The sequence below is a fragment of the Piliocolobus tephrosceles genome, chromosome 10, assembly GCF_002776525.5.
Source record: "Piliocolobus tephrosceles isolate RC106 chromosome 10, ASM277652v3, whole genome shotgun sequence".
Taxonomy (NCBI): domain Eukaryota; kingdom Metazoa; phylum Chordata; class Mammalia; order Primates; family Cercopithecidae; genus Piliocolobus; species Piliocolobus tephrosceles.
In genome coordinates, this window is record NC_045443.1 from 68218938 (window position 1) to 68233581 (window position 14644).

Sequence of the window (14644 nt, forward strand, 5' to 3'; positions counted from 1 at the left end):
GCTAATTCACTCATTGCTGTTCATGAAGCCAAACAGCAATGAGTGAATTAGCCAATTAATGAAAAAGTCAACCACTTAACTCATTCAGAAATATTCTGAGTCAATAGGTGCTGTTTTTCCTTAATTGTGATCTAATACTAGTAAAGGTGACTTGGTGTTTTGGAATAAAAGCTTCCTTAAAATACTGCATCAGGGTTTTTAAAAGTTAGTTGTAATTCAAAGAAGCATGGAAATTACTATGAGAGAACCACACAAATTAGTAGTGGCCTACAGAGCTATGTCAGAAAAGAATCATTTACATTTGACAAGATAAATTAAAAATATCATATGGACTTTTCCTCCACATAAGATGCATCATTTCTTTTCCTTATGAGGTGAGTCTTGGAGAAAATTTATGCAAGAAAGAAGCCTTTCAGAGCCTGCCTTCAAAAGGGATTTGATCATTATGAGCATCAATATTTACTTCTCTATAAATGGATGAAAATTATTCATGTCAGCCATCTTTCCTTAAGACACTTTAAATTGAGAAATCAGATCCATTGATTGCAAGGATCTCCTACTTAACTTATTTAGGTTACTATTATTTAAGTATAATTATGGCTAACATTGTGCCTCCTGTGTGCCAGGCTCTATTCTAAGCATTTAGATGTCCTATTTAAACATTATCATATTTCTACAAGAGGGTACTATAATGATCTCATTTTAGAGATAAGATAGTTGAGGCATAGAGAAGTAACTTACCCAAAATCAAGTAGTAAGTAACCAGTTAAAAATTAAATTGATAGAATTAAGATGTACCTCTGATAATTTGATACCAAACTACTATATTACACTACCTCTAATAACACACACACACACACATGCGAACGCACACACACTCAGTTGTAGGTGGCTCACTAGAATTAGATGATTAGATCAGGGCTGGGCAGGAGATACCTGACCCCACAGTAAAGCTCTGTGGTGAGGAACACTCATAGGAGATTATCTCCAGGAGAATGAGAGACACGCTTGTGGCAGTTGACTCTGGGCCCTACCATCTAGTGAACAAAGACGGCAAGTAAAATCATACTTAGAGGAACTGTGTTAGAAAGATACTTCAGAGGGAATGGAGAATAATGGAGGAAATGATTTCTTCTATGGAAGGTGGGAGCAGAGGAGGGGATGGGCAGCAGGCAAGAAACTGGTGGGCAACAGGAAATCAACTGAGTCTGGCTGGATAAGTAGGTTTTGACTGCTCTACATAAAGAGAAAGGCCATGGAATTGTGTGAGCCAGTGGCAGAGATATAAAGCAACAAAATGGATTCAAGGAACTTCTGAACATGTAAGGGAACAATAGGTAACAGTGATCAACACCTCATTAAGATTTGTACTGTGCTTGCCCTTTCCCATCTTTAATGCAGTCACTTTATCAGTCCCAAAGTCTATTTCCTTTTGTCTGAGAGCTATCTTTTTTATAAGAGGAGAAAGGAAGAAAAATAATTTCTTTTTACAAAGTAAATAATTGATTTGAATTAAGCTATATTCATAGTGGAATACCTCAGGTTGAAAAGGAATGAATTGGAAATTCACAGATGAAAATATCATGTTCAGGTATATAAATTTACCATTATTATTTTTTAGTATTTTTCCAACCATAACAAGAAGAACGATCTACCCTTTTGCATAAGCATACAGTGAAGAAAACAATGAAATAGCAAGGGAGCAATAAGAATAGGGGAGGAAAAGCACTACAATTTCAAAAATACATATTATCACATTGAACTCTCACAGGAGTTCTGTGAAGTTTTTTTTTTTTTTTTTTTTTTTTTTTGGTAATAGAGGAGAAAACTGAAGCTCAATGAAGCTAGTAATTTGCCTATAGCCATCCAGTTGGTAAGTGGTGAAGCTGAGATTAGAACTCAGTATGGTGACCCCAGCACTATGCTGTTATCAGCTGTATTGTACAACATCTCTGCTTAATGACAGAACTTATTTTAATACTTAAATTGAAAACAGTGTTCTTATTCCAAGACATAGACTTCAAGATGGATAACAATATTACATTTTATAACTTAACACAGTTTCACTTTTGTAACATTTTTCCACTTAAAGCATTTGATACACACACACAAAGGCAGCAATATGTATCCTAAGGAAAAAAATTAGGTACCTAAAATAAGGCAGATAAGCTTTTCTGTGCATATGTGAATTATGCTGTTGTAGTAAAACACAAAATACCAAAAGCACAAAAGCTATAGATACATATAGATTCTGCTATTGGTTCATCATTAAAATTTTATTCAAAATGGACAACAAAGTTTCCTCGGAGCTAGCCCTTGGTACCAATGTACTATATTGTCATCTATTCTGGCACTGCAAAGGTCAGATTCATCTAAGATGTCAGTAATAGATTTATTTACAAACCTCTGACTGTCCTGCATTAGCTCTCTGTTTATCCCAAGACACTAATCAGGCTGCACTTATACCATCCATCATCCTGAGCAGTACACAGATGTGACAGCCCTCTGTTATGGCTTAGACTATGTACTTTGAGCATTCAAATACATTTTCTGCAATGCTTGGCCATTCTTTTAGATTTCCTTGAATGAGGCCACTTGGGAACAACTTACTCACACAATAGCCTGGGACACTAAGAATATCCTGGGATTTTAACTAAGGGTTGATTAGATCATTTAATCTTGCTCTCATGTCTGTACCTTATTTTCTCACATAACTACAAGATGATTTAAAAGAACATCACCCAAATGTGGGCCTTAATGCCTCCCTCACCGACTCTTCATTCTTTAAAACTAAAAGTTTAAGGCTGTGCGCAGTAGCTCACACCTGTAATCCCCGCATTTTGGGAGTCCGAGGTGGGTGGATCACCTGAGATCATGAGTCCAAAACTTGGCCTGACCTGGCCAACATGGTGAAACCCTGTCTCTATGAAAATTCAAAAATTAGCCAGGTATAATGGTGGATGCCTGTAATCCCAGCTACCTGGGAGGCTGAGGTGGGAGAATCCATTGAACCTAGGAGGCGGAGGTTGCAGTGAGCCGAGATAGCACCATTACATTCCAGCCTGGGCAACAGAGCAAGACTCCATCTCAAAATAATAAATAAATAAATAAATAAATAAATAAAAGTTTAAACGTTTTAAAAATACTTATTTCTTTCCCTCATTCTTGCTGCTGGATGTCTATAATAGAGAATGGGGTTGTTTATTAGTATATAGTTTGGGGTTGCAAAGCATTTCAGAAGGAATTTTTTTCTTGTTAGACACCTGCACCTCTATAACATGAAGAGTTAGAGAAAAATCTTACTAAAAATGTCCATCGACTATAACACAACCACTAATACACCCAGACAATGAAGCAGTTGTTTATGATCTTAAATTTGACTCATTCATCAGAAACCATATGTGATAGGGAAACACTGGTGCCTATGTTCAGTGAAGTCAAGTCATTTGAGGTCATGTTACAGTAGGATGTACTATATCGCATACATTCCAAAAATAGTGGAATTATCTGCTGACATTTCATTGATATGTTGTTTGATTTCAAACAATTAAACTATATATTGAGTACCTACGATGCACCAGGAAGTGTATCAAGTACTTGGGATATATTGTTGAACAAAACAGACAAACATTTTTGCTTTAGCTTAAATTGTAAGTGAAATAAATGTACCTTTAATAGTAAATATAAGAAATAAGTAAATTATATAGTATGATGGAAATTGATGATTGCGATGAGAAACACAAAAAGTAGATCAAAGTAAGGGGGATTAGGCAGTTGGGGGTGGGGTAGGGGGAAGAATATGAGTGCAAGGAGTTTGCAGAATTAAGTAGGGTCTTTAAGTAGAGAAAGTGAGCATTGATCAAGGACTTGGAAGTTGAAATTAGCTGAGCAGACACCTGGTTAAAGAACTTCCTAGGCAGAGGGAATAGCTACAGCAAAGACTCTCAAGATTCCATAGATATTTCAACCAATCTGAAAAAAGAAACCCCACAGTATCAGAAATAATTTTCAGCTTGTCTGTAAATATATAAAATATATAAAGAGAAACCCAGTTGGCAAATTGCCAAATTAGTTTCAGTGACTATTTTTACACCAGAGATTTTCATTGATTCATGTTTCACTGATTTCAAATACAACTGTGAGATAGCAAAGCTATTAACAAGATTCAGAAATTGGGACTATCCAAAGCCAACTAATGTACCAACTAAGAAATCTGCTCTTTATTCCATGTTTTTGGTGTAAAATAAACACCTTATTGATTTAGAAATGTGGGTGCATTTTTTGATATTTTATTCCTCTTGAGAAACAAAGAAAAACTTTGTGAGCTGCCCTTATACTAAAACCACTAGCAAAAAGTCAAGCAAACATAATATGAATGAGAAACGTAAGTAGGAAATGAGACTGGGCGTGGTGGCTCACACCTGTAATCCCAGCACCTTGGAAGGTCGAGGCAGATGGATCACCTGAGGTCCAGAGTTTGAGACCAGACTAGCCAACAAGCTGAAACTGTCTCTACTAAAAATACAAAAATTAGCCAGGTATGGTGACACGTGCCTATAATCCCAGTTACCTGGGAGGCTGAGGCAGGAGAATCGTTTGAATCCGGGAGGCAGAGGTTGCAGTGAGCTAAGATTATACCACTGCACTCCAGCCTTGGTGACAGAGTGAGACTCTGTCTTAAAATAAAAAAGAAAAAAAAAAAAAGAAAAGAAAAAAGAAACATAAGCAGGAAAAGAATGAGAAAAATACCCTAGCAAGCATTTTTGTTTTCTCGTCCTCCTGTGTGGCAAATGACTTCAGAATATTTAGGTTAGTTATTGTCCAAATTCTGGAGGAAAACGGCTTGACAATTTCCTTGTTTCTTAGGATGGCTTAAGCAAATCATTTTGATACTTCATTATTTTTGGATGAAATAGAAGGTAGCTTCATTTTATTTTTAAATAAAATTCCTTTTTTATTCAATTTAATGTGATAGGTACACATCAAAATACTACTTTATTGTTAATACAAATAGAAAATATAAACCATTTCTCTTACAAAGGTGTCATCTGGAACCTCTAATCTTGAAAGTCCTTTACTTTAGGAAAGATATCTACCCTCAAATTTGACTTCCAAACTTAAACTAAAATCATATATTAGGTTTATATCATAGAGATTAGAAAATGAACTCCCTTCAAAACCAAATTCAGCTCCAAAACTGGAAATAAAATGAAATTTTATTTGAATCAGTCATAAACATAATGTATGGAAGTCCAATTTTACCTATTTCTAGAAAGTAGGCAAAAACCAGGATGATATTTCTGAAGTTTTCCTTCATCTAAATTAATTCTCTTCAGAATGAAATTGAACATTCTAAATTACAGAATATTGTCATATTGTGTCTACTGTACAATAGACAATAGAGAAAAAAACAAAATAGAATGTGATCTGTGGATTCTACCAACTGGTGATAAATACAGTTAACGCTTTGGCATAGCTGGTTTTCTTCTACCCTCATCTTGGGGATGTATGTGTCTTTGCATGCATGTATCTATAATTATTGTTAGTTTTAACATTATTTTTACATCATTGGGATCATGCTATGAATTTGGAAGCTATTTCTTTACTTAATAATACTGTGAGATATAATTCCATGTCATTAAAGTTTGTTCACAATCATATTTTTAATTGTTGCAGAGCATTGTGCCATAGCATTCTATCATTGGCTTCTCATTTTTTTGAGCTCTTCCTCAATTCAGATGAATTGCTTCAGGAGAGCAAGGAAAGACATTCAGATAATGCTCACTTACCGTACTACATAATCAAAATTATTACATATTTATAATATATTTCCAACATGGCAGTTCTAACCTGGCTCTGGAGAAACCATCACCCCATTAAAAGAAATTATCTAAAGTGTCAAAGGCAGGCATCAGGAAGGGAACATCAGGGATTCTGAGTCATACCTCAATCCCCAGCAAATTAAGGATAATCTAAATGTGTGCCTTCCAATCATGAATCTGCCTATTTTAAGAATGATGGCTAAAAGCAGGGTTTGAATAAGGAGTCTTCATTTTTCTTTTTCATGATCCCTGGATAACTCAATTGACTAACACTGATATAATTACAACAGATACCATTGTGTAAAAAGTACTATAACATGAATTGTATAAACAAGAGTTATAAGTAATTGTGCTATTTCTTTTATGTTTAAAATTTGTTTTTCTTTGCTTCTCATCTTTTTAAAAATATTTTTTATTTCTATAGGTTTTTGGGGAACAGGTGGTATTTGGTTACATAAGTAAGTTCTTTAGTGGTGATTTTTGAGATTTTGGTGCATCTACCACCCGAGCAGTATTCACTGAACCCTATTTGTAGTCTTTTACCTTCACCTCTTCCTACCCTTTCCCCGTGGGTCACCAAAGTCCATTGTGTCATTCTGATGTCTTTGCATCCCCATACCTTAGCTTCTGCATATGAATGAGAAATACTGTTTGGTTTTCCATTCCTGAGTTACTTCACTTAGAATAATAGTCTCCAGTACCATCCAGGTTGCCACAAATGCCATTAATTCCTTTCTTTTTATGGCTGAGTAGTATTCCATCATATATATGTGTATATTTTCCTTTTTAGGTTTTCTTGTTTTTAAATTTAAAAAATGATCCAGCAATCCCACTACTGGGTATCTACCAGTAGTGGGAAATCTATCTATCTATCTATATGATATAGATGAGGGAATTTCCTTCTTATATCTTTTGACTATCTTCACTGTTTTCATTTTTCTAGTTAGTTTTTGGAAGTTACATATTCTAGAATTTAGAAACTAAACTTTTAATTTCCATTTATATTGCTAAAATCTTCTGTCACTGTACTTTTTGTTTTATTATGTGTTTTGATTAATAGTTCTTAATTTTTTAAAAAATTTATTGACTTTTTGGCTATATATGATCTCATTGTATCATTTCTTTAGTGGTTGTCCTAGGGAGTGAAATATGCATACCTCTTTCACAGTTTACTTAGAATTACTATTTTGTTACTTTAAGTAAAATGTAGATGACTTACAATTACATCCACATATATATATAATTGATATATATATAATTGATAGATACATATATATAGAGATATATATCACAGTTTATTTACTTGTTGATTGATGGACATTTCAGTTGGTTCCACATTTTTGCAATGGTGAATTGTGCTGCTATAAACATGCATGTGCAAATACCTTTTCTGTATAATGGCTTTTCCTCTGGGTAGATACCCAGTAGTGGGATTGCTGGATCATTTTTTTCAAATTTAAAAACAAAGAAGAAAACCTAATGATACAGCTACTCTCTCACCCCTATTCTCTTACCCTCTGAATGTAACAACTATTATGATTTTGTAGTTTATCATTCCTAATCATATCTTTAAAGTTTACTGTGGGTATCCATAAACAATATGCAGTACTTTTATAATTTTAAAATTTACTAACTAGAATTATGTTCCATAAAGCTCAATTGTTTCTACTTTTGTCCCTATTACAAACGGTATTTTTTATTTTAATACATTTTGGCATGTTTTCCAAGCATATTTAACATAGTTTCTCTAAGATACACACATAAAAGCTAAATTGTTTCCTCATGGGCTATAACTATCATTGCCTTAAACACAAACCTCTACATTGCCCTTTATAGTCTCAGTACCAGTTTGTATTCTAAACAATGTAGAAGAGTACCATATAGCTTTACCCACTTATAAATATTAGATTTTCTAATTACTTTGCAAACTTAATGCATATAAAATGGTATCTTATTTTTAAAATGTCTTTTTTGGGGGCTAGTAATGAAAGCATGTTTATAAATGTTGAATAGATATTAGCATTTCCTATTCTGTGAAATTCCTTTTTATATCTTTTGCCTATTTTCACTGTTTTGTTTTCGCTTTTCTAGTTAGTTTTTGGAAGTTATATATTCTAGAATTTAGACACTAAATTTTTAATTTCCATTTATGTTGCTAAAATCTTCTGTCATTGTGTTTTTTGTTTTATTATGTGTTTTGATTAATAGTTCTTAATTTTTCTTTTTTTCTTTTTTCTTCTTTTGTTTGAGATGGAGTCTTGCTCTGTCACCCAGGCTGGAGTGCAATGGTGTGATCTCAGCTCACTGCAGCCTCTGCTTCCCAGGTTCAAGCAATTCTCCTTCCTCAGCCTCCTGAGTAGCTGGGATTACAGGCGCCTGCCACCATGACCAGCTAATTTTTGTATTTTTTAGTAGAGATGGGATTTTGTCATATTGGTCAGACTGGTCTCGAACTCCTGACCTCGTGATCTGCCCGCCTTAACCTCCCAAAGTGCTGGGATTACAGGCGTGAGCCACCATGCCTGGCCAATAGTTCATAATTTTAATATAGTACTATTTGTTAATCATTCATCTGTATAGAGTTTTTTCAGTTTTGTTGATCTTTTTCAAAAACAGGATTTGGTTTTATTGATTTTTCTCTACTCTGTTTTTTTTTAAATTTCAAATATTCCTCTTTTTGTTTCTATTAGAGCCCTTTTTCTGTTTGTTTTTTATTTAACTTATTCCCTTTTTCCAGTTTCTTTAGAAGCCTAGATTCTTGATTCATGATCTTTTTTTTTTTTTTAAAAAAAAGCATGTAGTGCTATAAGTTTCCATACAATCACTGCTTCAACTGTTTTCCAACAATTTGTAATTTGTATTTTCACTCAATTCAAATTAATTTCAAACTTTTTACATAATATTCTCTTCAACTTATAGGTTATTTAGAATATGTTGTTTAATTTTCAAATATTTGAGAAATTTCCATATATCTTTCTGTTATTTGTTTCTTCTTTCTTTCTTTGAACCTATCGATATCTTTATTTTTATTGTGGGTTTCCTGTGGACAACATATAATCTGATCTTTAAAAATTTTTTAAGATACAATCTGATAATTTCTATGTTTTGATTGCTTTGTTCAGACTATCTACATTTAATAAAATATTGATATGGTTGTACTTAATACTATCATTTTATTATTTGATTTCTGTTCGTGTTCTCTTTTTATGTTCTTCTGTGCCTCATTCTCTTCCTTCTTTTCTATTATTAAATTTATTTTTAATATTTCATTTAAATTTATCTATTGACTTTTTGGCTATATATGATCTCTTTGTATCATTTCTTTAGTGGTTGTCCTAGGGAGTGAAATATGCATACCTCTTTCACAGTCTACTTAGAATTATTATTTTGTTACTTTAAGTAAAATGTAGATGACTTACAATTACATCCATATAGATTCCTTAATCCTGTCTTTTCTAATTCTCAAATATATTATATCTACATACATTGAAAACCCATCAGACAATGTGATAATTTTTGCTTTCAACATTGGTACATATTTTGGATAACTTAAGAAAATATGGTCCTTTATATTTACTCAGATATAAACTATTTTTCTTGTTTGTTCCTCATTCTTAATGTCCCACATTAACCTCTGACAGCATTTTCCTTTACCCCAACAAACTCCCTTTCACATTTCTTTTAGAGCAAGTCTGTTGATAATTAATTCTCACAATTTCCTTTTATCCAAGAATGTTTTTACTTCCTTTTCATTTATAAAGGACAATTGTGCTGTATGTAAAATGAATGTATAGCTACATGATAAGCATGGGGCTTTTACAGATTCTTACATAGGATTAGAGAGGCCCATTATACTTAGCTGGAATCTGTTTCCACCCATTTTGGTCTGGTTTTCAGACAGATTTTTGGGCAGAATTTATACATACTGTTTGGGCCCCCTGTTTTTCTTCCTTTCCCTTTTATGGGGTCCTTTCTTGATTTTCAGTAAAAGTTTCCCCAAATGACATCCCCTAGCTCTTTGTTCCAGAAGAGCTGCAGGTTTCTTAATGCAGTTGAGTTACACTACCATGTGCTAACTCTGGCATGCCCTCTGACTAAATGCCACAAAAATTAGTAACTCATTTTATGGCCATTCCCTTCAAAATGCCACCTCTCCTCTATAATACGATCTACCTACTTTTATCTTCTTTCCAGTACCAAGTTCATTTTTTGGTATCTTTTGTTTAGTGTTTGTAGTTTGTATCTGTGAAATCATTGGCATCTATTGTGTAAACCTGAACTCAGAATTTTTGTAATTTCTATTTATATCAATCCTTTGATGCTTCCAAATATATTTAGAGGTCTCCCATTTTCCCCCATTTTACTTAAGGTTTATGATCTGTGTTTGTTGAGAATTAAAACCCAGGACCCTAGTTATTACACAATATGATAACCTCCCTAATTTTCCCCTACTCTGTACCACCACTACCATCAATTTCACTATTCTACACGTCTTCTCCCTGCCTCAGTGCCAATTTGTGTTTTTCTGACTTTCATTTCTCTGACTTTTTGTCACTAGGGATATTCCATTATTTATTTTGAATTTGACTATACTTTAAATGTAACTATAATTTATGTATCACTTCTAGGTATTTTTGACTGAAAAACTTTAAGGAGAAGTTTGTTCAGCCCACCATTTCATCAGAATGAGAGTACTATCCTTGCCTTCTTTATCACATGGTCCTTCATTCTGGAACACTCTGAAGCAGTAGCATTGTATGTACTTGCCATAACAGCCATTGACATTTGGTAGAAAAGATACGAATGAAACAGTCTTCCAAAGAGTTAAAGAAGCCCGTAACTATCAACAGTTCTTGAGTCTGCAGCATAGCAGATTAAAAAAAAAAACCCAACTTGATAAAATGCTAAAACTCTCTCTGCCTGTAAGATAACTAAACTAGCTGAAATGGTTTGGAACTGATATGACCAATTGGAGTTTACACAGAATGAGCTTGCTGATGTTACAGCCTAAATTTCCAGTTTGTTTTATACCAACTTCCCCCAAATTTACACAAAGGTCCTATGAAGAGGGATGAAGAGGTAACTGCACATTTCTTATAACTTTCCAGACCTCCCCTTTCCTTCTGCCAATCACCTACTAATCCCAGAATTCACCCTGTAAACCTTTTCTAATAAAATTACATCCATAAAGCCAACACAGGGAGACAGGTTTGAGCTGGACTCTTGCCTCTTTGTCAGTCATCTAGCAATGCAAAGCTCTTCTTTTCTTAAAATCCCGGTGATATACTGGCTTCTAGTACATCAGGCTGTGAGCAATAACAATAACAATAATAATGCTGTTGGTGATTGTAACTTTTGCTTAAAAAACCCTCTATGATCTAAAAATGAAGTATTTTTCTTCTATCCATATGCTGTTCTACAAAAATGTAATATATAAAATGCATCGTAGTGAGATCACCCTGGTAATCTCATATTGTCAACAGGGCATTGTTACATAACCACCAGCAAGAAGTTAGGTAGAGTTTACTCATTGTCAGGAAGTTGAATCAGGACCATGCTTTTTTTCTTGACTTGTCCTCAAGTGCTCTGTAAATATATCAAACAGATCTGTGAAAGCGAGTCTAGTTATTTAATAGGTTATACTTCTAGTTCTACTTATTTAATAGGTCCAAAATGGCTCCTTAAAATTAGTTGCAACTGCAATCATAGTTACGTTTGCTTGGCTGGAAGAAGTCAAAGGCCTTTTCAAACTCTAGACTGGATAACTGTGAAGGTTCACCTGGGGGATAAGAGAAGGTCAACAATAAATTGTATTTCCTCAATAATTTTGCTTGCTGATGTCACAGCCAAATAAAGCACATCTCTACTTTATTTTTTTTTTAGTATAGATTGAATTTCATGCTTAGAAAATGTACCAGAAGTGTTGTTTGCTTTTGGTCGGTAAAGAACATGATGAATTGATACCCTCCACTCAATGTGTATCCTGGCCAGTTTATTTTTCTCTGTTCTACTACCAGAAGCACCCCATTTTTTTTTTGATCAGCTATTTCATAAATATGTGTGCTACCTGTCACTAAGACTTGACCAAATAAGCAAGAAGACATAGATCAACAACAATGTCACCCTATTCTCATAAGGACTTTTCAAAGCAGTGTAATCCTCTTACATCAAAAGTACTATCAGCTTGGCTTTCAAGCTTATTATACATGGTCATGAAACCATCCTCCAAAGAGTTAAAGACACTGATGACTAACAAATCCTCGAGTTTGCAGGATGGCAGATAGAAAAAGAAACAACTTGCTGACACACAGACATTGCCTCCACTTGTAAGAGAACAAAACTGGCTGAAATCAGTTGGAACCAATATGACCAACTGGAGTTTATGCAGAATGAGCTTGCTGACATCACAGCCTGGATTCACACCACATATTTTATTCTAACTCCACTTGAATTTACACATACAGTCCATAAGGTAGCAAAAAGAGATGACTGTGCATTCCCAGGGATATTCCAGACCTCCTCTTTCCTTCCACCAGTGACCTACTAATCTTAGAATCCATCCACTAAACTTTTTCTAATGAAATTACTCCCATCAAGCCAGCACAGGGAGACAGGTTTGAGTGTACTCCTGTCTCCTTGCTAGTTGACTTGCAATAAGAAACTTTTCTTTTCTCTAAAACCTGGTTTCATAGTATGGCTTCCAGCATATTGGGCAGGCAGCCCCTTTTGCTTGGTAACCATCACTGGAAGCCACGGGTAATCTGATGTATGCAAGAAAGGAATATGAAGGTCACTTAGGAAAGTTTCACAGGCAGACACTTGCTCCTCTTGTCACACATTGCTTAAAGAAGATTTTTGCTGAAAGCTTTTTATTGAGCTTTGGTTAAATAACTTGACAATGAGTAAACAAAAAATTTTCATTTGATGTCTTGTTAATGATTTCTGGATCAATATTTGAAATTCTTGAAATTGGAAATCTTCAATGCTTTGTTGGTTTCATACATTCTCACTGATTACATGCAAGGTACCTCAAATGACCTAATGTCCTACGATACTTTGGGATTTTTCTGGTATAAAGTTTTACCAAGTTTAAGAAAACCACAATCCAATAAAATTTAACTACGAGTAGAAAACACAATGATACTGATAAGATACCAATGATGTGTGGAGATTTCTCTTTTTTCTCTCATTCTACACCAGAATTATTGTCAAAAGAGGAGTATAAAGGTATTCTCTTCCTGAAACTCAGGTAAATAGGACAAATTTCACAGTAAAATTTTCTAGAGACAGGTCACAGTATTTCCTGATAACTGATTTTTTATACCATTTCATTTCAACTATCTTAATATTATGCATAAAATCCATAGATACATTTCATTTATACAACTTGACTGTGAATGAAAGGAAAGAACTATTGTGATAGCTAGAGGATAATAACATTTGTTTTTTCTTCTGGATAAAGGGGAGGAATAAAACACCAAAAGCAATGGCAACAAAAGCCATAATTGACTATTGGGATCTAAATAAACTAAAGAGCTTCTGCACAGCAAAAGAAACTATCATCAGACTGAACAGGCAACCTACAGAATGGGAGAAAATTTTTGCAATCCATCCCTCTGACAAAGGGCTAATATCCAGAATCTACAAAGAACTTAAGCAAATTTACAAGAAAAAAAACAAACAATCCCATTGAAAAGAGGGTGAAGGATATGAACAGACACTTCTCAAAAGAAGACATTTATGCAGCCAACAAACATATGAAGAAAAAAACTCATCATCACTGGTCATTAGAGAAATGCAAATAAAAACCACAATGAGATACCATCTCACGCCAGATAGAATGGCGAACATTAAAAAGTCAGGAAACAACAGATGCTGGAGAGGATGTGGAGAAATAGGAACACTTTTACACTGTTAGTGGGACTGTAAATTAGTTCAACCATTGTGGAAGACAGTGTGGTGATTCCTCAAGGGACTAGAACTAGAAATACCATTTGACCCAGCAATCCATTACTGGGTATACACCCAAAAGATTATAAATCATTCTACTATAAAGACACATGCACACGTATTTTTATTCTGACACTGTTCACAATAGCAAAGACTGAACCAACCCAAATGCCTGTCAATGATAGACTGGCTAAAGAAAATGTGACATATATACACCACAGAATACTATGCAGCCATAAAAAATGATGAGTTCATGTCCTTTACAGGGACATGGATGAAGCTGGAAACCATCTTTCTCAGCAAACCAGTATAAAAACAGAAAATCAAACACCGCATGTTCTCACTTATAAGTGGGAGCTGAACAATGAGAACACATGGACACAGGAAAGGGAACATCACACACCAGGGCCTGTCAGGGGGTGGGGAGCTAGGAGAGGGATAGCATTAGGAGAAATACCTAATGTAGATGACGGGTTGATGGGTGCAGCAAACCACCGTGGCACATGTATACCTATTTAACAAATTTGCACATTCTGCACATGTACCCCATAACTTAAAGTGTAATAAAAAAGGAGAGTAATATCTCTGCAAGATATTACGAACAATATCCCAGGTTGTACACAAATGTTGATACTAGAAAAGTAACATCTCAGCCAGGTGCGGTGGCTCACACCTGTAATCCCAGCACTTTGGGAGGCCGAGCAGGTGGATCATGAGGTCAGGAAATTGAGAGCATCCTGGCTAACACGGTGAAAACCCATCTCCACTAAAAATACAAAAAATTAGCTGGGTATAGTGGTGGCCGCCTGTATTCCTAGCTACTCAGGAGGCTGAGGCAGGAAAATGGCATAAACCTGGGAGGCAGAGTTTGC